This window comes from Neolamprologus brichardi, chromosome 1, assembly GCF_056152115.1.
Source record: "Neolamprologus brichardi isolate AB-2024 chromosome 1, ASM5615211v1, whole genome shotgun sequence".
Classification (NCBI taxonomy): Eukaryota; Metazoa; Chordata; class Actinopteri; order Cichliformes; family Cichlidae; genus Neolamprologus; species Neolamprologus brichardi.
In genome coordinates, this window is record NC_142104.1 from 700001 (window position 1) to 726435 (window position 26435).

At 48.8% G+C, this 26435-nt stretch overlaps 1 protein-coding gene across 4 annotated transcripts in view; it reads right to left on the minus strand.

Moving 5' to 3' along the window:
- The window catches only part of znf536 (zinc finger protein 536), a 199952-nt gene that overhangs the window by 112127 nt on the left and 61390 nt on the right, over positions 1-26435 (minus strand). For all 4 annotated transcript variants that reach the window (XM_087839277.1, XM_006802324.3, XM_006802322.3 and 1 more), the window contains one exon: positions 6731-6830. The gene's annotated coding sequence lies outside the window, so the exon portion shown is untranslated. The remainder of the gene's footprint in view (positions 1-6730; positions 6831-26435) is intronic.

A 26435-nucleotide genomic window follows, 5' to 3' on the forward strand; every position in this document is an offset into this window, starting at 1 on the left:
AAACGTTCCCCAAGGTAATAACAGTCGGCGTATGTACGGCGCCGTGCTCGCGCTACGGCAGCGGGAACTTTGTGCCAACTGTGGAAACGCAGAGAGGGAAGAAGTGACGGGTTCAAAGCAGCTTTTAGTCGCGTCGGCTGTTTAATTATACCTGCGATTCATATTTTTAAAACACACCTGCGAGTCTCTGTCAGCTGTCAGAGCGTTTGTAACGCCGGAGGAAGATCGGGGAGGTCGATCCGGCTCGGGAACGGCGTTAACGTGGATCTGTACGGGCCGGAGCACGCACCTGCCTTATGTCACCTCCTCCAGGTCATGAACTGCTCCATGATCATCCCTCTGACCGGAGAGCGAGGACATCAACACTGTAAAGCAGGACTGTTCAACATTTTATACATGACCTCTCCTGTTTGTCACGTGACCACAGTGTAGATTGTTTTTATCTGGATGCTAGCCTTTTATTGCGTTTGCGCTTCAAAGATCATAAAAGCTGCATTAGCATTATTCCACCGAGCACAGCTTGTAATTATCTTAAACTTCTGTACAAAGATGATTTTCTGCACTGATTCAGAAACCTTTGGAGAGATGCTGTCGGCTCCTGTGAGGGAAGCACAGAGATGCTAACTGCGTCGTCCCGCCAGGTCTGTCTATGGGGTGGAGTTACAGCATTTTGACCTCCTCACCTCCAGCTAACAATCACCATAAAACCATAAAGCGTGCTGAAAACGACTCGGCGTCCTTTTGTGGGCTTTAGAGAAGCGTGGCTGAAACGTGCCTCTGCGAGCATCCAGAGGAGGATGACGATGATAATGAGATTATTTATCTTCAGATTTCTCCGAGTAGTTTCTGCAAAACGTTACATTATTCCACTCTTCCTTCCTCCTCTTCCTCACCCTCCATGAGAAATGTGACTTGCTTAATAATGTGGAACAACCTCTTTAAGTAGGTTTCCTTTCAATTAAGATCATCCACCAAACTAATTAACAGCCCTGTCTCAGAGAGAAAGCAGCTATATGAAGACATATGAGAAATAAAAGAAGCACAAACTCAAATCTGAGCAGGCAGCTGACGGTGCACGCCTGCTGGAGTGTAATGGACGGTGTGTTGTGTAGTAAATGTCGGGCGCGGGGCTTCAGATTCATCAGCTCGCTGAAATGATTCGACTAATCGATCTTGTTGGTGACTATTGGGTCTCTGAGCTGCTTAAGCGGATGATGGGTTGGCTGAGTATCTTTCGCCTCTGAAACACTGGCTGCTGACAGTCTGTGTTAGGAGGTCGGGGGCTGAGAGCGAGCTTTGTCCCTGTGTGGACCTTTTCTCATTCACACAGTCAGCAGGAGAAAACGACCGAGTGTGGGGTTAAAATAAGCACACTGAGCTGAGACAGACGTGCTCATCTCATTCTGATCAAAGGTTTAAAAATGCAAACAGTGGAATAAAGAAGCACCAAATTCACATGAATCCAATCCCACGTTTTCTGTAGGAACCCAAATCCAGGCCATGTCTAAGATTTCCCAACGATTAGCAGGGAAGGATGAGCAGGGATATAGAGATGTACCAGAGCAGCATTAGCCATTAATCACCAAAGGTGGAGCAGCAGGGAGAGAGGGAGCCTTAAACACTGTCCTAGCATGACCCGGCCTGGGGCTGTGGTCCTCCAGGGGTCCGTCCGCCTGTCGACACTCGGCACACACAGAATTGCTCCGTACCAGCTCATCGTCAAAATCATTTCTGATATTTATGATGGAGCAGAGCGCAGAGTTTACATTTCTGACAGCTGGCGTTTAACTTCCTAATACTGCATAATGCTCCCGCTCTGCTTCTTCTACAGTGTTCATTTTGGTTCACTCTGCTTCTTTGTTCATCTCATCTTTTACCTGAGGTTTCAAATCTGGTTTCAGTATCTGTGGCTTACATGGGTCCCAGACGGAAAGAAGTAAAACATGAAGGCCTTCACAGATCACCTGTTTGGAATAATCAAAATCCACAACACAAACTACAAAACAGATGACAAAGCTTCATCCTTGTGTTCTCACCTCAAGCCTCATCTCCTCAGCTGAAGTCAGGGCTCTAGCACACCAATATCACTGATATTGTTGCAATTAATTATTGTCAGCAAATCAGACATCCAAGCCTCCGGACAGCTGACAACGAGCCAGCTACACAACAGAGCCTAACGTTATGTCAGCTAATGTTAGGCTCAGGAGTCCAAACCTTCCAGCTGAAAAACTGTTTGATTACCTTCTCACATCATATCAAAACTTATTCACTAAGTCCAACACTTCAAAGACAGTTTCACTTATGCCAGCTAACAGCACCTAACAGAGGCTAACAGTAGATAACAGCACCTAACAGAGGCTAACAGTAGATAACAGCACCTAACAGAGGCTAACAGTAGATAACAGTAACTAACAGCACCTAACAGAGGCTAACAGTAGATAACAGTAACTAACAGCACCTAACAAAGGCTAACAGTAGCTAACAGTAGCTAACAGCACATAACAGAGGCTAACAGCCCCTAACAGAGGCTGACCGTAGCTAACAGAGGCTAACAGCACCTAACAGAGGCTAACAGCCCCTAACAGAGGCTAACAGTAGCTAACAGCACCTAACAGAGGCTAACAGCCCCTAACAGAGGCTAACCGTAGCTAACAGAGGCCAACAGTAGCTAACAGAGGCCATCAGTAGCTAATGGGTGTTAACAGCAGTTCTTACGGACAGTAAAGTTCAGGATATCATCAACACCTCAGTACGGAGGTACATCTGGTAACCACTATTTCTCTTTTGCTCTTTTAGCGGGCTGTTTCCCTGCAGCTGATTTGTAGTCACGATCTTTATGAACTTCAGCAACTGTTCACGTCACAAAACAGCTATCATTAGCTAATGTAAAAGTCTAGCTAATGCTATTATCTTTCTGAAATGGGTGTTTTTCTCCAGGTGCTCTGGGCTGATCGGAACACATGCTGGGTTCATGCTGTCCATGACATTTGTGCAGGACTAAAACCAATAAATAATAATCACATGACTAAAAGTAAAAATACCAAACTATTCTTCAGAAACTGTGAGTGTGGCTGTGAGAGGAGGGTGCAGGGTCAGTCTCAGCCTGTCTGAGCAGATAAAAGTGGCTTTGCTCTTGTTTCCATGTGTGTGTGAGTGTGTGTGTAGCCTCATCTCACACACACAGATCACCGTGTTGGGAGGCAAAGTGAAACAGGGTGACCATAAAATCAAAATGGCCTTCACTTAGTGTTCCTGCACCCCCTCCCTGAGCCCGCTGCCTGCACCCATTCCTCTTTTTCTTTAATTTTTTTTATTTTTTTATTCTGTACTATGAATAAATTTACTCTGTCCCGGACATGAAAATGTCAAATACCTAAAATACACCTAGGCTAAATAGCATATTAATTTTTAATGCCTGCTCATCCTATGCTGCTATTCTCATATCAGGCCTGTCTGCCAACAGCTGTTGCTGGCTCTGTAGCTGGGAATTTATCATCCATCTAGCTAAAGGAGGGGACAGAGGGAGAGAATAAAAAAAGAGATGGGAGACATTGTTCGGGAGGCGAGGGGAGGGGGGAGGGACAGCTCTGTGTTTTCATGGATCCCTACCTGCATTTATATCACCCGCACCTCACAACTTTCTTCCTCTGATATACGAGTGGGATTCAATTACACTAATGCCAAACATAAATTGTTGGAGATTCGCTGCTTTTCCGCCTTTGCCGTGTGAGAAATAAGGAGCCGAGTGGTGACATTGACGCTGGAGGTAGTGACATTGGGGAGAGCGGCAGAGGGAGACGAGATGCACTGAAGCAATGTGCCAGTGTGGGTGTTGAATGCCACCCATGTGCGTTTTTAGGTGGCATGTGGTGGATGATTATCATAGATTATCACAATCCAGATTGTTACAAGTTCTGTCTGCGCACATAGCAGCAGTGTACTGTAGCTGTGTGACTGTGTGTGTGTGTGTGTGTGTTTTGGTTTAAGACTCGGGGCCTTTGGGGATAAGACTATGGTGAGTGAATGACGAACAGTTGGAATGTGTGTGTGTGTCTTGTTCTTTTATCCTGACAGTGGGAGAAGTAAATACCGTACAGGAAGTGGAAAAGCTCCACGCTCAGGACATTTTGCTGCTGGCACACACATGCTACACTTGGCAGAGCAGCTCAGGTGTCTGCACAGGTATATCAGGTGTTTGAGCTTCTTCTTCATCTTTACTTTGGAAGCTAACCAGCGAGCGAGGTGGTCGTCATGTTAGTCAGCTGCCTCTCCTGAGAGCCTCGCGCTCATCTTTAAGAATTCACTTTTATTTTCATAATTGCATACAAGCACTCGCTGATACAGCAGCACGGGTCATATCTACTGACGTGTGTCAAAAGTAAAGATTTTAGACGTTTTAAAGGTTTCCCTGCATTATTAACTATCATTCTTATCAAACATGATTAGAAAAATTATTGTTAAAAACCCTGTGGGGTGTTGGCTTCCACTGTCTCAGACTACAGTGCAGCAGTGAGAGCAGCTCCCCCTGACTGAGGGCTGGTTCATCCATCCGTCTGTCTGTGTATGTCTGTTGTCTGTCTCTCTGTCTGTTGTCTGTCTGTCTGTTGTCTGTCTGTCTGTTGTCTATCTTTCTGTCTCTTGTCTGTTGTCTGTGTGTCTCTGTTGCCTGTCTGTTGTCTGTCTGTCTGTTTTCTGTCTGTTGTCTGTCTGTCTGTTGTCTGTGTGTCTCTGTTGTCTGTCTGTTGTCTGTCTGTTGTCTGTCTGTCTGTTTTCTGTCTGTTGTCTGTCTGTCTGTTGTCTGTGTGTCTCTGTTGTCTGTCTGTCTGTTGTCTGTCTGTCTGTTGTCTATCTTTCTGTCTCTTGTCTGTTGTCTGTGTGTCTCTGTTGCCTGTCTGTTGTCTGTCTGTCTGTTTTCTGTCTGTTGTCTGTCTGTCTCTGTTGTCTGTCTGTCTGTTGTCTGTCTGTTGTCTGTCTGTCTGTGTGTCTCTGTTGTCTGTCTGTCTGTCTGTCTCTGTTGTCTGTCTGTTGTCTGTCTGTTTTCTGTCTCTTGTCTGTCTTTCTGTCTCTTGTCTGTCTGTCTGTCTGTTGTCTGTGTGTCTCTGTCTGTCTGTCTTTCTGTTGTCTGTCTGTCTGTCGTCTGTCTGTCTCTGTTGTCTGTCTGTCGTCTGTCTGTCTCTGTTGTCTGTCTGTTGTCTGTCTGTTGTCTGTCTGTTGTCTGTTGTCTGTCTGTTGTCTGTCTGTCTGTTGTTTGTCTCTGTAGTCTGTCTGTATGTTGTCTGTCTGTTGTCTTTCTGTTGTCTGTCTGTTGTCTGTTGTCTGTCTGTTGTCTTTCTGTTGTCTTTCTGTTGTCTGTCTGTTGTCTTTCTGTTGTCTGTCTGTTGTCTGTTTGTCTGTTTGTCTCTGTTGTCTGTCTGTATGTTGTCTGTCTGTTGTCTTTCTGTTGTCTGTCTGTTGTCTGTTGTCTGTCTGTTGTCTTTCTGTTGTCTTTCTGTTGTCTGTCTGTTGTCTTTCTGTTGTCTGTCTGTTGTCTGTTTGTCTGCCTGTCTGTTGTCTGTCTGTTGTGTGTCTGTCGGTTGTGTGTCTGTCTGTTGTGTGTCTGTCTGTTGTCTGTCTGTTGTCTGTCTGTCTGTTGTCTGTTGTCTTTCTGTCTCTGTTGTCTGTCTGTTGTCTGTCTGTCTGTTGTGTGTCTGTCTGTTGTCTGTCTGTTGTGTGTCTGTCTGTTGTCTGTCTGTTGTGTGTCTGTCTGTTGTCTGTCTCTGTTGTCTGTCTGTCTGTTGTCTGTCTCTGTTGTCTGTCTCTGGTCTGTCTGTCTCTGTTGTCTGTCTGTCTGTTGTCTTTCTGTCTCTGTTGTCTGTCTGTCTGTTGTCTGTCTGTTGTCTGTTTGTCTGCCTGTCTGTTGTCTGTCTGTTGTGTGTCTGTCTGTTGTCTGTCTCTGTTGTCTGTCTGTTGTGTGTCTGTCTGTTGTCTGTCTCTGTTGTCTGTCTGTTGTGTGTCTGTCTGTTGTCTGTCTGTCTGTTGTCTGTCTCTGTTGTCTGTCTGTTGTCTGTCTGTCTGTTGTCTTTCTGTCTCTGTTGTCTGTCTGTCTCTGTTGTCTGTCTGTCTCTTTTGTCTGTCTGTTGTCTGTCTGTCTTTTGTCTTTCTGTTATCTGTCTGTTATCTGTCTGTTGTGTGTCTGTCTGTTGTCTGTCTCTGTTGTCTGTCTGTTGTGTGTCTGTCTGTTGTCTGTCTCTGTTGTCTGTCTGTCTGTTGTCTGTCTCTGTTGTCTGTCTGTTGTGTGTCTGTCTGTTGTCTGTCTCTGTTGTCTGTCTGTCTGTTGTCTGTCTGTCTGTTGTCTGTCTGTCTTTCTGTTGTCTGTCTGTTGTCTGTTGTCTTTCTGTTGTCTGTCTGTTGTCTGTTGTCTGTCTGTCTGTCTGTTGTCTGTCTGTTGTCTGTTGTCTTTCTGTTGTCTGTCTGTTGTCTGTTGTCTGTCTGTCTGTCTGTTGTCTGTCTGTTGTCTGTCTGTCTGTCTGTTATCTGTCTGTTGTGTGTCTTTCTGTTGTCTGTCTGTTGTCTGTTGTCTGTCTGTTTGTCTGTCTGTCTGTTGTCTGTCTGTCTGTCTTGCTGCTGACCCTGACTCCAGCAGGTAGACTCTGGTTGTGCAGGTGGAGGGATTCACTCGTGCAGCAGTCGTGTTATTGAACCATGCGCGTGTACCTCTGTGACGGCAGAGCGTGACTGTGTGTGAACTCACCTTAATACACCACCTGCATACTGGTGTGCAACCTGTCTGTTAGGATGAAGAGGCCTCTGGCTGCCACTCCTCACTGACTACTGCTCACTGCGATGGCCACCTGCAGGGAGAAACAGAGGAGGTGATAATGAAATATAGACCTGAGGGATGAGAGGGAGCGCTGACAGCGATGGGGAGGAGGGGTCGATGTCAAGATGGAAATCTAACAAATTCAGTAAGCGCTGCTTCAGAGGTCAAGGGAACGCAGCAGAAAAAGGTTAAAGATGAAATCAAAGCTGGGGCGCTGCGGTGCCCGGAGGCGCAGCTGAAAATCTATCCCTCCAAGGCAAGGCCACCGCTGACGCGAGGCAGACAAGAAGCTAAATACTGCACGCCACTCGGGGATCTTTCATTTTCAACCGATCAATAAGGGCTTATATTTATCAGGGCCTCGGAGCAGCTGCCACGTCTGACAACCTCCACTTCATTTCTGCACTCCTTTTTTCCTGCAGCTCCTCCTCTTCTCCTCCTCCTCCTCCTCCTCACCCTCACACGCTAAATTGAGACCCATCGACCATGAAAAGGGGCAGAGACCCTGGATTGCCATTAACCCCCCTTGTGTCACTAGGCTGCCTAACACACACACACACACACACACACACACACACACACATGCCCTGGAGATACAATCGTGCTCTGCCTCCCCCATCTTTGAAGAAACATGCCTTATCATTATGGCCTTGGCAGAGACACCAGCACCAGTGTCTTTTGTTTCTCAAGCTGCCCATGCCACCCAAACACACACACACACACACACACAGACACACACACACAGACACACACACACCCCTCTCACTTTTCATTTCTCTACATCTGTTTTTCCCCCAAATTTACTTCAAATAAGAGCAAACGCCGGCTCTGGAACGCCTCCTATAAATCCGAGGAGCGTTACGAAGACGGGGTTTAGGGGTCTGAGTTAAAATAACTGGCTGTCTAATCATCTGCACAACAATATTTGCTGTGAGGCATTCTAAATAGATTATCGCTAGTCCATCTGTGTCATCATTGATTTATAAGGCATTAAGCTGCTCGGGGAAGAGATAGGGCCTCGCCTTCTCTGCTGTTAAAGGCGCTTCTTGTCAAAATCAGGGGCATGGCAACGGAACAACCGTGGCACCCGTCTAACCTCCCCTTTAATCGCGAGGCGAGAGGAAGTGAAAATAGGACGGGCGTATCTGTGTTTTTTCTTTTTTCTCCAAAAAGGGAAGTATGAATCCAAATTTTCAGCATCTCTTTTTGTTTGGCGATACAAAGAGACGGGAGGAGGGGAGGAAGTAGAGGGGGAAAGGAGAGAGAAACAAACACACACACACACAGAAAGAAAAAAAACAAGGGACATCATTAACATATGAATGCTATATGCAAATGGTAGGGAGAGAGCAGATGTTGTTGCATTTAATTGACCTATATGTGAATTGTATCCAAACCTTTCAGTGTGTTTCTGGGCCCGCCGAGTACAGTTTTACTGGCTTTCGAGCACTCTGCAGACGAGCTGCGATTTTATCAGCGTTTAAACATCAAGAGGAAGACGAGTGAACAGAAACCAAGGAAACAACTTCTTCTGCTGTGTGTTTTGTGTCCCTAACAGGTGGGTGACGGCAGAGACCGTTTGAAGAGGCTCTGCAGATATCAGGGATTCCTTCCTACTTTAACCCTCTCATGGCCTCAGCTCAGTAAAGTCTGACCGACACACAACAAAAACTAAAAATCATATCATGATGACGTCACAGAGCTGAGAGGGGTCAAATCTACAAATGTGTTTTTGATCGGGAGGTAAAATTAAAAACCGGACGTTTCAGCCACAGAGTCTCGTTTATTCATCGTTTATTCTTAAAGCTTTTCACAGGAAAATGTTTCTGTTCACCAACAAGCTTCATCGCCATCGTCTTCATCACTCACTTTGTGCATTTGCAGCTGCAAACATCAATCTGACCAATCCCCCCCAACACACACACGGGTATAGACTAAATAGACTAAAGCAGGCAACAGTAGATAAAACAGTGTAAATCTGACACTGGAGCTTTATGGCTGTGGGAAGCAGACCCTCTATTGACTTTCCTCCACTGAGAGCCATAAAAACATTAATCATATTTTCCAGGAGTGGACTTACAGATATGTGCACACACGTTTACTGAAAGCTGCGTTTCTATGCTTCGTACTGCGAGGAGATGTTCCCGGCTCAGAGCTGCATCACGGCTTCGTTACTGTAATATTACAGATGCAGAATTATACACAGTGTAAATATGGCTGCTGCTGAACCTCTGTGAGGCTCGTCTTTCTAAACTCTGCCTCGGAGCAGCTACATGATAGAATATATATATGATGATATTATACGCAGTGATACTTCCCTCCCACTGAGGTGTCACATTTAATACCCACCAGCCTTTAACCCCAAACCTCTACAGACTGGAGGGGAGACGTGACAGAGGGCAGGTTCACGGTGGAGTCAGTTATTTAGATAAACAATTAAATAAGAGAAATTTGTTTCTTTTTTTATAACATTCCCACAGAAAAGAGACGTTTTCCATGAATTGAGGGAAACTTTGAGTTTTATAATTGCAGCACAATGTTTTCTGTAATTTTATTTCTTACAGTTTAAATCAAAGATGGTTTCCTTACTTTACTTTAAACCTCGTTACACTGGCAGGAGGGGCTTTCACCGGTCCGGCCCACCTAAGACCAAAGTCGGCCATATGTGGCCCACAATGTCTCAGATCAATCCCGTCCTCGCAGGACGCTCACGCTGGCTTCCTGTCTGCAGCAATGAACGCCATCAAACAGGTCGGCCACGCTTCTATTCGTGCTGAGAAGTTTCACTGGTTACTAGCACGTTTGGCTGCGCTGGCTGTAGATCGCTCGCTAACAGCTCTGAACAGCTGAGTGAAAGAAATGACCAAGGAGCCCGTTCGCCCTGTGACGGGGATCCGACCACGAGGCCTGCATGAATTATCAGCAGCGGTATCCAGTGACGAGCCAGCGTGTAACCTGCCAAGGCCCGCGGAGAAAGCCGACACATGTTCAGCCTCTCGGAGCTGCTCGAACTTGATTTCCTGCTGCAGGTGGAAACCCGAGCAGAGCGAGGAGGTGAGGGAGAGTCACGCCTTCCACACGGAGACGTCTGCCATGAAAAACACACATGCTATTTTCATCTGCGGCCTCCACCTTTCTTTTATTTTTCTACTTCCCTCCTCCTGCCTGCCTTTCTTCTCCTTTTGCACCAGCAGCCCCTCCCACTCGCCGAGCACACACACAAATTCTTTGGAATGTCATTAAATTGTATTAAATAGCCTTTTGTCCAGGGGCAAGGACCACCCGATATATGATAATACATTAAGGCCCCAGTGCAGCAGCCGCTGAGCCGAGACCATCTTAAGAACATGCACGTTGTGTGTGTACGTGCACGTGTGCGTGCACGTGTGCGTGCCATGCTAAAGAGCGGACGGCAGCGTGTGCAGGAGAAAAAAGGTGGAGCAGGGAGGATGGAGGGAGAGGAGGTGGCTGTGCATGTGGCTCTCTAACAACTGTGACACATACTAATAGAAACATACCTAATAAATTACAAGCTTTCAGAGGCTGGCAAGCTGACATTTTCTCTGTGCGCGGGACAATTTCATATCTGCGGCGCAAAGTCGAGAGCCCGCTGGACCAAATTGCATCACACAGAGATGCCAGAGGATTAGCATAAAAATTAACACTTAAATTTCAGCTTATTGTCAAGCCGACTCCTGCACCGGCTGCCTCACAACAATCAATTCCTCTTAGAAATCTGATTAGATTCCATGACGCTTATTATCCCAGTCATGTCTGCGTGCCCCACTTACTCCACCGCTGGCACCGCCGAGCACGCCGCCACCGGTGCCCGCACCATTTGTTTAAATGGAGATAATTAGAGAATAAATCTAAAGGTGTGGCATTTCTTTGACACGCGATGCTTCATCCTCTGTCTGCTCGCCCATTTCACGTCTTCGGTCGGTCCGCCCAAACTCCTCCGGCTCCTCGCCACGGCGGATGGTCAAACAGGAAGTGCGAGCGGTTATTGTTCAGTTTCCCTCCCTTTCTGAAGAAGAATGAGCTCAGAATGGACGTATTTACATTACAATCTCGCTGATTTGCCTTATTTATAAATGCCACCGTGGTTTTCTCATCATTTCCACCCCCACGCCCCCCCACTCCACTCCAAATGAACTTCACATTTTTTTAATGTTTACAGCAGCGCAGGAAATTTTTTAAAAAAAATTCTCATCTCATGAAGCTGTCGCAATGAAATATTTGTCAATATCCTTTCTGTTGGAGCACATTGCACAAGTATGCACTAAAAGCAGCGCGCACATTGGGTGGCTTTGCAAAGACTCGTGATTGTTTAGACAAATGGCATTTCATCGCATCCAGATGTCTTTAAGCTGTGCTCAACCGCCATCGCCGCTCTGCGCGGCGCAGGCTGGATGTATACAAACATCTCCTCATAACTGCATTCCTCATCTGGGCCTGCGAGCGTCACGGCCTCGTCACCGGCGCAGCTAGCATTTCATATTTCTGGTTTTTAAGGCCGTCTTCACTCGGGCCAGAGACGGCGGGGAGCGGGGCGCGCCCCGGCCGGGTCGGGCCTTATAACGCGACGGCGCTACAAAGGGCCGAATAAAGACGCCCACAGGGCTGAGAGAGGGAGCGAGGGGAGAGGGAGAAGGAACAAATCGTCTGATGTTCTAAGTGGATAACAACAGCTCCTGCTATGCAGCGGCGGAGGCGCAGAATAATTTAAACCAGCTCCCCGGCCGCCCCCCCCTCTCCTGGCCACCGCTCTATTCTTATGTTAACACGGCTAAAGCGGAGTGGGCCACCCAGCAGCACGGAGCAGAAACTTAAGTCCACACTTGAGGAAAAATAATCCATCTCGCTGGCTCTCTGTGAGCACTGAAACTTCCACACGGAGCCGCGGCGCTCCGGACGGGAAGGCCGAGCACGCCCGTGCATTGAGAGCTTTGCTTTCCAGGCCTGGAAGAATAATAAACGCCGCTTAACTCGGCTGCTTTGCCTGTCGGTTAATGCCAGGCGGTGGCGGCGGGGAGCTGGGGGGGTTCGTAAGTCTGTAAACGCAGAATAAACACGCTCTCTTTGTTGATGGTGGAGCTGCGTTGTGCTTTTTCTTTCTCGTCTTTGTCTGACGAGCTCGCTCCCTCCTCGAGCCGCCGCCGTGTTTGGTCTCCAAACATGTGAGGTGCACACCTCGCTGGTATTTTATAGGTTCAAATCCCCGGGAATGGGAGGGGAGGGGGGGCTCATATTTTATACCGGCGGTTTATTTTAACGGGGGCTTGTAATTAACGCAGCATGTCCTCTATCTCCCAGCCATCTATGCCAAGGCCTTTATTTAAACAACTTTATTGTGAAATGTTTGCGTTCTCAGCGCTCGGCCGGGGCCCACACACAGAATATTATTTCATACTTCAAGGAGAGGGTGGGGGCCGGCGGAGGGGGGCTTGGAAGAGTTTACGCTCTGAGCAGTTATTGTTTTTGATTACAGCGAGACTCTTTTTAAAAAGGATCGGGCCCGAAGATGTGAGAAGCTGAGGGAGAACCTGTTTACAGAAGGAGTGTGCGAACCTGAAGCTGCGCTCGGGCCAAATGTGCAATCTCAGCGTGATTTATGGGAGTAAGATCAGAGTATTTATGTCCCGACGAGAGCACTTGTTTAATGCCACTGCTCGGGGCTTCTTCCTGGAGAGCCTGTTTGTGTTCTTGTGGGGTTTCATGGAATTTGATGGGGAGATCGAGTGTTTACGTTTGGCCAAAATGACCCAGAGTTAGCACATCTACACATTTCTTACAGATCAGACCCGCGTGCAGGATCGTAGGCCGTACAGAAAAATGGCGTCGTCACCGTGACGTCACCGCATTGGTTAACTGGTGGCTCTCTTCCACAGGCCTCGCTGCAGGAACGAGTAGCCCGAACGCCTTCGTTCCCCTCCGGACGCCAGAGCCGCTCGCTCCTCCACAGCTTTAAAAACACGCCTCTTACGTCTACATTCAGCGCTCCGCTCTTTGGAAACGTGGGTTTCGGCTCGAGTGCGTGCTTACCTTCTCGTGCACGTTTTATTTAAAGTGTTGCTCTTAAAAAAACAAACCTTAACAGTGCATTAAGGGCCGTTCAGCTTCCATAATGGGTTTTAAAGTGAGAATGAAACCCATGTGATAACATACATTAAACACACAACAGTCTGGCTGAGCGTTAAAATATTTCTGATTCAATTCTTTGACCTTCATAAAACACTCACAGCAGATATTCTATTCATATCATCTAATAATAGAGCATCCGTGCCTATAATACAATATCGTGCAGGCCTCGCAGTGCCAGTGCATTAGCATGCCTGCTGGCCGGCAGATCAGATGGATCACAGATTGCCTTGGGGATGCTAAGTTTAGTGTCTTCTGCTTTTAGCACAGCGAGGAGATTGACAGGAAAAACCTGCGAGAGAGAACGATTCACGACAAAGGTGGCGAGCGGGGAAAGCTGCTCGGCTGCAGCCTGCTGAGCCGCCGCCGAACACTCGGGCGAGTCGATTTAAAGAGCGAGTCGGAGCAACTGATGCTGTGGCACCGCTGCGTGCGAAGACTTTGGACCGGCTCCACGCACACACTCGAAGACTGAAGGCTGAGAGTCACACTTCACTCGTCACACCTTAAGCTTATTTCATCAATTTCATCAGGCCAACGTGTGCTGCAAACACAATATTTAAAATAAAGTGCATGTGTGCAAACTGAGACGTAGTTTCTTTAAATCGGACGTTTCCGGCGGTTGTTTCCGGCTTCGTGCTCGGCGCGTTGGTTTCTCGTCACAGACTGCAGAGGTTACTCGTGACTTTGACTTTATTTAGCATAAACAAGAAGAAAGATGGAGATGATCTGAAACCTGTATCCTGCTTCACGTGGAAAATATGTGCAGCTGAAGTGCTTCTGTTTCATGATCCTCCTCCCCCACCTCCTCCTCCTCCACACAGAGAGGAGAGCCTATAAGGGGATAAAGTGAGATGTAGACACTTCTTTAGCCCAGCGGAGGCCAAACAGATCGAAGGCGGCGAGCACCTGGCTGCTGGCTAAGAACGTCTGTCCTCTGCCTCCTTTTCCTTACCACCTTTCCTTCTCCTGTTCACTTGCACTCGGCGTCTTCGTTTCAAACGTGCACCTTTTTGACCAAACCAAGCACACGTCTGGCTGCGTGAGGATCAAAACAACCACGAAAGCTCACATGAATCCAGATTTTCTAAAACAAACAGCGCAGAAGGAAAAGTGCAGCGCTGCAGAAAAATGATCTGTTTTTTAAAGTTGCTTCACCGACTGTTTAAAGGCACAACGTGCACACAAACACGAGAGCTCTCGAGCCCCTCGAGCCGGGGCGGTGGCCGCTCGCCGGAGCTCCATCGATCCCACCTGGATCCGCCAAACTCTCCACCGTGTCATTCAAACCCTTTCAATTTTTAATCACCAGCTCAGAACCTGCACACACACAGAGAGGCTGCACACAAGTACACACTCTTACCACCCACAGCACTTCAAACACTCTTATCCCTGCACACACACACACACACACACACACACACACACACACACACTCACACACACACACACACACACACACTCTAAAGACAGATGCATGTAGGCAGGTTTCTGCAGACAATTCAAACACAGAGCTGCTCTCCCAATGCCAGCTGACAAATAACATTAAATCTATGTGCACACTGAGCCTGTGTGTGTGTGTGTGTGTGTGTGTGTGTGTGTGTGTGTGTGTGTGTGTGTGTGTGTGTGTGTTATCACCTGGCCCCCGTCTTGTGCCCAGACTGTAGCCAGTTTTGACCTTGAGCGCCGCCATATTCATTACATCATTAAGTTACCTCTTCATTAACTTTTCATTGTTTATGGAGGAGGCTTTGGGAGGCAGGGTGGATGTGGGGGGGGTCTGATCCACAGTTATCGGGGCCCTGCTCTTCCCTGACTTTGTGGCTGATTATTGGAGCAGGAAGACTGCGCAGACCTGCGGTGATGAAGCCGACGACTGAAATGATTATTTATGCATTTCTGCAGCAAACTGAGAAGATGCTCTTCCACATTATCCAGAAGCCAGCTCCTCCAGCTCATCCGGGGGAACCCTGAGACGTCTCATGTGTCCTGGTTCTGACTCGGGGTCTCCCCCAGTGGGACATGCATCCTAGTCAGATGCCCAAACCACCCAAACTGCCTGCTTTCGACGAGGAGCAGCAGCGCCTCGACTTCGAGCCTTTCTGGATGACCGACCTCCTCTCAGAGTCTCAGACACACCTGTGATTAACTGTGGATGTGAGGTCATCATGTGTCAGGGTTCCTGTCTTTTAATCCAAACTACCGCCTAGTGCTTAAACCTGCTAAGTCATGGTTGAGGATCATGACTTAGCAGGTAACACACCTGGGGCTCAGCAGTAGAGCTGCTAAGCAGAAGCTCGGTGTTTCCCCGGCTGCTCCAGCCTGCGAGCAGGACACCGAACTCTGGACGTGTTCGTCGGGGCATGAACATGCGAACGAGGCGCGAAGCCCTCTGAGCAGAAAAGCGGTGACTGACGGTGAGATCAGATCAGTGATACGTACGACTGCAGTAAACAGGCACTCAGATACGAGCCGTCTCCACGGCGATTGTGTACGATCTCCTACATCATCCTGTATCTGAGCTCGGAGCATATTTGCGAGGGCTGGCCTCGTAGCCACCAGGCGCTGTTGTGCTTCCACACCACTCGAGCTTTCTGTCATTAGCGATGCATCGCCCCGACAGCACACACAGATTGTGTTTAAAAAAAACTGTCCTTGCCAGCCGCCATCTACCATCGCAGGCCAATTATAAATGGCAACTCACTATACAGCACGCTCGCACACTCCCCCCTCTCACTTCCTCTGTTTAGCAGTGGTGTCTGGCCAGACTCCACCGCTTCAATAACGGGGCTCGATGTCCCCCCGCGTTACAAGCTGCTGAGCGCTTGTTAGTTCACACTTTTCACAGAGAGCTGGGGGGGTTTACACCCAGAGCTTTTTACAGATGTAAAGGAGGCGGGGCTCGGATTTCACCTGAGCCAAGCTCACGCCGGCATCTCAGACGTAAACGCTGATGGAGTCCCACATTTAAGCTTTTCCTTAGTGTCACACGCAGTCACTAAAGGGTCATCTGCACCAAACACAGCCTTCAGTCACCTAAAAGACAAACACGCTCAGATTTACATAAAACCAGTGAAACACTCTGAAGCTCGTCGGCCAATTACTGAGAAAATGAGGGAGGAGGGTTAAAAACTCGACTTTAAAGAGAGCGAGTTCTGCACAAAAGGGAAAACAGGAAGCACGCTTCACCCGGCGAGTCCGCGAGCTCTTCCTCCTGCAGCCTGAAAACATGGAGCCACCTTCAGGAGAGCGCCAATGAAAGTCCGTGAAGAGGCAGCGACGCCACTGCTCTTCAAATCTACAGTAGATCCTCGCCGCGTTCCTCTAGCAGGCTGACCGCCCCCTCCCTGGCGAACGACCCGCGGATGAAGTCGTTATAACGATCGTTAAACCGAAGAACCTCGGCACCTAATAAGGTCGCAGGTGTCGCCACCTTTAAACGAGCATTTTTCTACTTTCCAGTCACCTTTCTCACTCACTATGTGTTAACAGACCTCTCTGCATTGAATCATATCTGTTATTAACCTCTGTCTCTCTTCCACAGCATGTCTTTATCCTGTCTTCCTTCTCTCACCCCAACCAATCACAGCAGATGGCCCTGCCCCTCCCTGAGCCTGGTTCTGCTGGAGGTTTCTTCCTGTTAAAAGGGAGTTTTTCCTTCCCACTGTCGCCAAAGTGCTGCTCATAGGGGGTCATATGATTGTTGGGTTTTTCTCTGTATCTATGAAGCGCCTTGAGGCGACTTTTGTTGTGATTTGGCGCTATATAAATAAAATTGAATTGAATTGAATTGAATTGCCTTTAACCAGTTTCACACTCACGACTGTTTTCCACGCTCTGTGCACGTGTCATTGCTTCCATCCACAGTCATGTTTTTGTGCACATTTGTATCATGTTTAGTAAAAAACGTGTGAAAAGTTGATTTTGTTCCAAATAAAAGTAGCGTTCATGTTGTTACTGTAACCTTATCGTTCCCTACGAGCTGACGGCTGTAACACTTCAGCTCCTGACAGAGGTCAGAGGTCATATGTGATATGATATTTCTTTCTATATGTTGACAACACGCAGGACACAAACAGAAGCTGCTTGTTGGAGGAAAGAAGCTGGAAGCTGTTCTCCCATTGGCTCATTGGCTCGTCCCTCCTCCCCGTCACGCTCTCTCTGTCTCACCTGTGTTCCAATCAAATTACCTGCAAATGGTGTCTTATAACCGGGAACCATCTCTGACACTCTGAGACTTGCAGCTGAAATGAAACAAACAGCTAAGAAGCGATTAGGAAACTTCCTCTCTGAGCCAGATCTTTGCGGTAAATGGCGGCACAGCACCGGAGCGTGACGCAGAAAACACGAGCTCTTGTTCTCTACTCCAGCGGAGCCGCAGGTAGGAAACGACTCGACTGCTGTTTTAGGCTCCGACTATTAGAAAAGTGGAAGATTGCATCAGCAATGCGTGCATGCATGCACACCACACACAGTCTCTGATGATTTTATCTTGCAGGTCTTGTTTTCCAGCAAAGTGAGCTGCACTTTTCAAAAAACTGTGCAAATACAGCAGGTCACTCGTTCTTCTTCTGGTTTATAGAGTCAGCAAATAAGTGGAAACCACAACTGAAAGGACAGATAAGCAAAAAAAAGTTGCTCTGTTTACTTTCATTTTCCCTCGCCTTTAAATCGTTTTTATCTCCTTCTGTTGTCTTCTACAAGATTACACTTATCTCTGTGTGCGAGGTTCACTTACAGTCAGGGTTTACGTGATCTGAAGCGACAGCTTATCGGCGGCAGCAATCGAACACACACGAAGCTCTCATAATGATGATGAAAATATTACATCTCTGCATCGAAGAGAGGGAAGGAGCGTACGCTGGGCCGACCTGACCGAAGAAAAGCTGTTCTCACTAAATTTAGCAGCTCGTTGGAATTAAACCTTTTTAAATGAACTTTGGAAACTTGGAGTTTAATATTCAAAACAACTTGTTTTAATCATTTTATTCATTCAGGAGAAAATAAAGTGAAGCACACGTCTGATCTCTGATCGCGGTTACAGTCTGAGGCTCTGCTGCTCTTTTGTAACGCGATATAATCGTAATAATCATTATTTGATGTTCTTATTTGAGTCTCGCGTGGAGGCGAACCTGTTTGTTTACAGGTCAGTCTCATCACCTGAAGCCTCACCTGTCACACCTGTGACTGGAAGCAGCGAAATCTCCGAGCCAGCTCAGACGGTTGGCGAGAGCGGTCAGGGCGTGAGGAGACATCCTCCACCTCACCTCAGCATCCTCTCCAGGAGGAACATCTGGAACACCTCAGCATCCTCTGCAGGAGGAACATCTGGAACACCCCGGTTCTGTCACCAACATCAAACCTAAAGTTCTGCTTTGAAGACACGGTGATCCCAACAAGGACTGACTGAGTTCAGGACTCTTCGTAAACACTAAACGAATCACCGTAAAGTGCACGGAGTTGTTCACAGAGGCGCTTCAGCAGAGATCTGAGCGGCGTCTGTCTGACAGCTAACATCCAACCTGCTCTCCTCCGTCACAGAGCCTGTCGTGTCTGCCTCAAAGCACTACTGTCAAGCTGACGTGTGATTAAGACGCTTTAACCTGCTTCCTCGTGCAGCCCCGTGGCTGTCTCCGCACAGTTCATGTTCAACATGTTTGGGATGTACGATTTATTCTCCGCAGGTCCGTGTGGGAGCGGAAGAGTCGATTGGTCGATGGTCATTTTGCCTGTGATCAACAATCTGATCCAGAGCAGCGATGAACCTTTTTGGTTGTGTTTCAGGTTTTGGGTAAGAAGTCTTCGATCCACGCCTCCACCCTCAGCTCTGGGTACTGACGAAAGAACGAGGGCGCAGATACAAGCGGCATAAATGAGTTTCCCTCGAGGCGGGGCGGGGGCTCGGAGTCGAGCCGCCGCTGCTCCACATCGAAAGGAGGCGGTTGGGATGGTTCAGGTACTTCCTATGAGGAGGAAGCCCTGTATCTTGGGTGATGGACGGACGGCTAGCGTTGGCGTGACAGAGGTGGATGTTGGGTTGGCGTGAGACGGAGGGAGATGATTCCCTGCGGCGACACGTGAAGGAAGCATCCGGAAGAAGAAGACGTTCTTTCCAGAGTCAGGAGGCAAAAGCAGCTGTTTTTGGTGCTGATGCTACGCCCATCGCTGACCACGACCGACAACTCACCGGGTTCATGAAGCAGGTGGGCGGGCCCAGCGATGGGAGGAAAAACTGCATCGTCAGGTCAATAATCTCATTTTCTAACAGCTGCTTTGGAGTGAAATTGTCCTCCGATGGCGAACAGAAACGCGAGCTTGGCGTTGCTGTCGCCATACTGCACACGCTGCAGTCTGTCTGCACGCTGATGTGTGTAACGCGTGTTTGTGTGTCTTTGATTTTGACTTCCTGGGGAAACAAAGGTAAACTGAGCTAAAGGAAACAAATAAAGCTGGACGTGACCACGAGCTCCAAACGGGAGTCCGAACGCTTCAAAACCATGACCGAGCGCGCTCTGTGTACTCTGCGGGTTTCTAGTTTGGCGTGACGCACAGCAGGACGGTAAGCGACTGCACGAGCGTCAGCAGCTCCCCGCATTTCCAAACACGCGGTCGGCCGTTACTGCAAATACGAGCCGTGTGTAGAAAGCAGAGGTGCATTAGCGCTCGAGCTAACGCTGCGTACAGCGTGTCGTCATCAGACCACACACAGACCTCACACGTACCCGCAGCAATCAGCCCTCGCTATCTGACACGGAGAGGAAACGTGCGCGTGTGCACATGTGTGCGAGGCAGAGAAAGAGCGCCGAGCCCCGGGGACGGCGTGTCACATAAGCTCCGTCACAAGGCTGCTTTATTGAGCCTGGCATGGGTCAGACCCCTACTGTCATCTTCAAATATGCCTGCCACCTGCTCACACGACCACGCTCACACATCCGTGTCGGTACACGCCACGTTCACGCACACACACACGGCACACATGGCCCGGCAAGAATTCATCTGCCGTTTCCTGGTAATTGCAACGAAAACACCGAATCTGGACGCGTCACGTTCGTTTCAAGACCCCGGCGTGGAGGGCTAATTTCAAACAGCCTCTCGCACTTCTGTCCTTCTCCCTCCGCCCTTCCTCATCCTCTCATTTCAGGGGGAAAAAACTTCTTTATGTGCTTTCAGATTCCACACGTCGACAGAGATACGCGCCCAGGCCGCCGTGCGGGGACGCGGAGCGCCTCACGTGAGCAAATCAAGCCGGTTCTTCCTTAATAACTTCAGTGCACGTGTAACAAAAGTGGCAACTGGCACAGGCTGAACTCTTCATCACCGCAGAATGAGCCCACGTGTGCGACGGTGTGTGCGTCGAGTGCGGACACGCTTTTTCCCTCGCAAACACGAGCATGTGTGAGTCTGTGTGTGTGTTCCCTGATGGAGATAAGTCTGAGTGGTTAGGAGGGAACAGATGTCAGCTGGTGTCGGCTGCCAGGAAGATTGAACAAAGCCAATCACGTTGCCTTCCTGTCCAAAACGCATGGCAGAGGGAGACCTGCATCTAACAACAATTTGCAGCATTAACTCTGAGCGTGCCACCCCGCCTGCACACACACACACAGCGTCATCCTGTTTGGATTAAATATGTTAAACAACTGGAGGAGACACAAAATACTGCGGGGGAAACAAACAAAATGGCGTCTGTAATATGATCTGCCCTCGCTGCTACAGTAGCTCAATCATTCATAAGCCTGTACGGCGAGAGGGCTGCACAGTCACAGCCTCTACCTGCTTCTCTGCCCGGCCAATCAGCCTCTAGGTCGGCGATGCCGTGAAGCATGCGGGGATACGAGCGCGTCAGAGGCTGTCGTGTTGTCAGGACGAGTGTTTCGTGCATAAAAGTGCAAAAGCGAATTTGGGAGAGAAGCACAGAGATCCTGATTCTTGAGAGGAGGGAGTGAGTCATGCAGAAAAGCATATTGAGTGTGTATCATAAACAATAGGAGAGCAGAGAGGCTAACAAACCCACACAGAAACACACGAAGCCTGTAAAAATATCTAAACTGTAAATAAAGACACATGTCGGAGACGTCCGCCGCGCCCCGAGAAACAGGCGCAGAGATGCTCGGCGCTGACGTTGCACGCCGAGGCTCGTTTGGACTCACGACGTCCAGAAAGCGACTCAAAAGTCCCGACTGCAGCTTCTCTGCAGAAACCACAATAAAAGAACCGCACACACACACACACACACACTCACACACACACACACACACACACTCAGAGACATGTGTGTGTGTGTGTGTGTGTGTGTGTGTGTGTGTGTGTGGTAGTGACAATCTCAGCCTTGACTGACAGATCTTTAGAGGTTGTCTGTTACAAATCTGTTGACCTTTGACCTCCCTCCAGAGTTGTAAAAACCACTCTCGTCTCCCTTAAGACTCTAAACAGCCTGTGTGTGTGTGTGTGTTTGTATTTGTGTGTGTGCACGGCTTGTTTGTGTGTGTGTGTGGTGTAACCCTGAGGTTAAAGAGCAATCTGCAGCCAATTAAGCGCTTCACTAGGAGGGCCCTGCTTCCATGAATGAGAGGAATGCTGCACGAGCTTAAAGAGAGCGACTTGACTGAGTGCTGTGTGTGTGTGTGTGTGTGTGTGTGTGTGTGTGGTTTACAGTGCAGGTCTCTGTGCTGGTAACAATTAAGTGTCAGGGTGCTAATGTGAGGGTTTAAAAGTTCACCTCAGCCTGAAACCTTTACTACACTGACTACAGCACACACATGTTCACACACACACAGTCGTAGAGTGTAAGTAAACGTGACGTTTCCTGTAAGGACAAAAGAATTCCCGTTCCTGTGGAACGCTGAGTAACATCTGCACGTATTTTTAAAAGATGATCACCGGGAACGACGATCCAGGAGAACCTCAGGAAGCTGCCGGATCATTCAAGGATGTAATTCTGTTAAAAATGTGGAAAATGAGCGAGAGCCTGCTTCTTCTCACGGAAAGGCCGAGCTCAGCGGATCGTTAGCAACAGTCAAACCGCTCTGACAGAGGTCCACAACTAAATGATTCAATTATTATTAAATTATTATTACATTTGAAAGTCAAACCAAAAAATCAACAAAAGACAACAAAACAAAAAAATTATCCTGCTAACTATCCATCCATCCACCTTCATCTGCTTTATCCGGGGTCGCGGGGGCAGCAGCCTAAGCAGAGAAGCCCACACCTCCCTCTCCCCAGCCTCCTCCAGCTTCTCCGGGGGAACACCGAGGCGTTCCCAGCCGAGAGATATAATCTCTGCAGCGTGTCCTGGTCCTGCCCTGGGACCTCCTCCTGGTGGGACATGCCCGGAGCACCTCTCCCAGGAGGCGTCCTTGTCAGATGCCCGAACCACCTCAGCTGGCTCCTTTCGATGTGGAGCAGCAGCGGCTCTACTCTGAGCCCCTCCCCCTCCTGAACTCCTCACCCTATCCTAAGCCCCTCCCCCTCCTGAACTCCTCACCCTATCTCTACGCGAGAGGCCCGCCACCCTTCGGAGGAAGCTCATTTCTGCCGCTTGTCTCCGCGATCTCGTTTTTTTCGGTCACTACCCACAGCTCGTGACCATAGGCGAGCGTAGAGGCGAAGATCGACCGGTAAATTGGGAGCTTTAAAGGAAGTTTCTGATTCTGTGACATCACCTCGGCGACGAGGGGGTCCTGAGACAAACAGGAAGCCAGTGGAGGGGCAACTTCTGCTGCACGTGCTCGGAGACGAGAGCGTCGGGAATATTTGAGTCTGAGCTCCGACTGTAACAGGAGGAGGAGGAGGCATCAGCGTGACACATGGACAAGTGGTGTGGCTAAAGGAGGAAGAGATGCCAGAACTATAAACTGTCAGCGTTCAGAGGCGGATGGACGACATCAGCAAACAGGCGCTACTAACTATGGAGGACCTGAGCGTGCTCGGAGACGTGCAGCGGCAAAGAGGCAGGGCGCTGAGGACTGAGCAGCGGAGGCAGGAGGGACGTCCCGCTCTCCTTCACCTCCGCCTACACCCGGCAGCCCCGACCATCCATCAGAGGCTGAGCGGAGGATCGGGGCCCAGAGTAATGAGCCGTGAGGCCCCTTACACGTGTTGATGCGCCGCTAAATAAGATCCATTTACCCAGACTACCCACCCTGATTCCCACACCCCCACCTGAAAGTCAGCCCCTCGTTTCACCTCCAGAGCAGCTTTGCATGAATCGCTGTTCAGAATAATCCTGCTGTACCCGATCCTCTGACTAAAACCAGCTACTGTAGCTGCTCTGCCTTCCCAGATGGAAAAGATATAAATCTTATAAAGTTTCTGTGTGAAACTTGTATGAAAAGCATACAAGAGTGAAAACACATAAGATCCCTTGAAAAATTATATAATGAAACTTGTATGTTTTGGATACTTACTAACAAAATATATGAAAGTAATGAGAAAGTTACTTTCATGAGTAATATATATGTTTTTACTATTTCTTTTCCATATGGGTTAAGACGGCGCTCTTCTGATTGGCTGCCCCTCACAGACTGCAGTGCTGTGTTTTATTTACATGTTTTTACTCTTATTCAGCATTATTGATCATTTTTTATTGGACTTGCTTTCGTTATTTTCCTTATGCTGTGCTGTCAGCTGTTTTGTTGCAGAGTGTGTTTAATGTTCAACATGTTCAAAACAAACTGAAAACCTTGTGAAGCCTCGTTTCTGGTTCTCGACGTCCGAGAGAGCCGTCCACGTCTGTGAGGCTTTTAATGCAGCGACTAAAACCGATCAGAAACACAGTGTGACGTGGGGCTGCGTGCACACGAGGAACGACCTCGTTAGGAAACCCCGTTTACCTGTCAGCACGTCTGTCACAAAGAAATATAACACTGTCAGAGTCAGTCTGAGGGGCGGGGCTTCTATCTTCCTCTTTGTGACATCATCCAGATCCAAAGGGAGAAAAGACTGTGATAAACTGAGTGTTTGTAGCAGCCTGAGCTCACTGCGCACACACACACACACACACACACACACACACACACACACACACACACACACACACACACACACACACACACTCTTAGTTTCATGTTTAATACAAACGTTCACTGCAGCAAACACATGACAGGAAATCAGAGAAGAAGAACACTAAGGTCCTTTAAAAACACCTCCTGTCACACAAACGGCTGTGTGTGTGTGTGTGTGTGTGTGTGTGTGTGTGTGTGTGTGTGTGTGTGTGTGTGTGTGTGTGTGTGTGTGCGCTCACAGTGTACTGATCCAGTTACTCAGACAGACAGCAGCAATTGTTCTCCAGTTACAGAGTTTTCTCGGAGACTTGAGGGCATCGCTGTCGAGTGGCGAGGCCATCAGGGAAGTCTCGCTTTAGACGATTACACTCGATCTGCTCGAGTGTGTGTGATGACAGCAGCCCACAGTGTGACCTCCACAGCCCTACATGAGCTCCAGCGAGGGTTACTTATTTCCTAAATGAGGGTTTTTAGCTCTCAGAGGCGCCGATTAAAATGGCCGCTCTTCCAAACCATCTTTGAAAAACATGGTGAGAGCCGAGCATGCTCAGACGGCACGCAGCAGAGCGACGGGGACGGAAACGCAGGGTAAGACAAAGAGCGGGAGGAAGGCAGGCAAGGGGACAGATTAGTGAACGAGGCTTCGGCGGCGCTGCCGGGCTGACAGAGAACGCCACTAATAATGAGATGTCTATTTTACCCACCAGCTCTCTGTCTCTCTCGCCGCTACGCCTGTTTTCCTCCGGCCCCCATTATCAGTGCACTTGAACCCGGGGATAACAATGAGTTCACAGAGATTGAGAAGTGCCGAGGCCTTAATTGTATGTATTTAGTCACGCAAACAGAGGCAATGGCCTGAGAACGCCTAGTTAGCCAATGACATCATTTAGCCACACAGACACTTTAGCTCAATGGGGCTGCTGCGGCGTACGGCGCTCTGCCGCTTCATCGCTCGGCTCCTCTTTCAGCACAGACGCGTTGGGGAAAATCTGTCTTTGTGCACATTTCACCTGGAATAACGGTATTCAGTTTAAATGGAGAGAATAAAAGCACGCATTTGTGTTGTTACAGCTGTTTGATCGGCTCCAGGTTTCCTGTGTCACGTGTCCTCGTGGACGAGCAGGACGTACAGTAGAGACGCCTCTTTTTTCAGTCATTGCGCTGGTTTTAAAACATGTCAGCTGTCCTGCGAACAGGCCGCTCCGTGAAATCCGTTTGATAAAAACGACACACAGCGACTGGAACGACGGGATGTTTAACAATCCTGGCCGACTAAATGAGCAAAATTATTTCTTTAATAATCAAAACTGTTGATCGATGTTCTGCCAGCGAACTGCACGGAATCAGATTGTCTTTAAGGTTTTTAATTTGTCATTCAGGCAGCGTTTCCACGCCTGCGTGTCCACAGCACCGAGTGGAAGTGACCTCCTGCTCTGAGTGTGTGTGTGTGTTTGTTTGCATGCATACTTTTGTCAATCAATAGCGGTTGCTGGCAGTCACCAAGATGATGATGGCACCGAGATGTTAGTGTGCCTGACTTGTTCGGCACAAAGAAGCGTGTGTGTGTGTGTGTGTGCATGCATGCATGTGTGTGCATGTGTGTGCATGTGTGTGCATGCATGTGTGTGCATGTGTGTGTGTGTGTGTGTGTGCATGTGTGTGCATGTGTGTGTGTGTGTGTGGAATGGAGGGGTGCTTCTCAAGCAGGGATGTCAGCACTTGAAAAATCAATCACCATCTGGGCTCATTTCATACAAAGGATGGAGGGAGGGGAGGAAAACTCACAAACACACACACACAGACACACAGACACACACACACACACACACACACAGACACAGACACACACAGACACACACTCACACACACACAGACACACACATTCGTACTTTGTGCATCTTTCATTTCATGCAAAGACAACAGAGGGCAAAACTGTGCGCCGGCTCCGCGCCCCTCTTGTCTCCTGCCTTTCTGATTTAAGTGAACACTTAACTCCTCGCCCGGACCCCGCTGCTATAAAAGCAGGTGCAATTTTCTCCTCGGGCCCGCACCTCCGCCTCGCCATTTTCAAATCAGAGGTTGCGGCGGCTGAAGCGATCGCGCGGCGGAGGAAGGCTGGAGCGGGGAAAGGAGCGGCCTCACCGGGGCACTCCCCGAGCCATTACGGCAGCGCTGTGCGAACGCCGTCAGGGCCGGCGTGCAAGGTCACCCAAAGCAAACAGGGATAAGAGGAAAGAAAAGCAAAGCCCGGCCCGCCCGAGCTGCCTCAGGTCAATGGGTTTGCCTCGCATTCACCGAAGCGCGGCCCTCGACCACCACGCTTTCACAGACGTTTTCATCCTCGCGCTTTTTTGTGCAAAAAGTGAACGTTTTACACAAACGCGGCGCTTCAAATGCACACAAGCGCAGGGTGCATGCGTGAGGGGTGACACGGTTTTTCTGCGGCGCTGCCTCCTTTCAGTCGCACAGCTGTGTGAGAAATACCAGCGGCG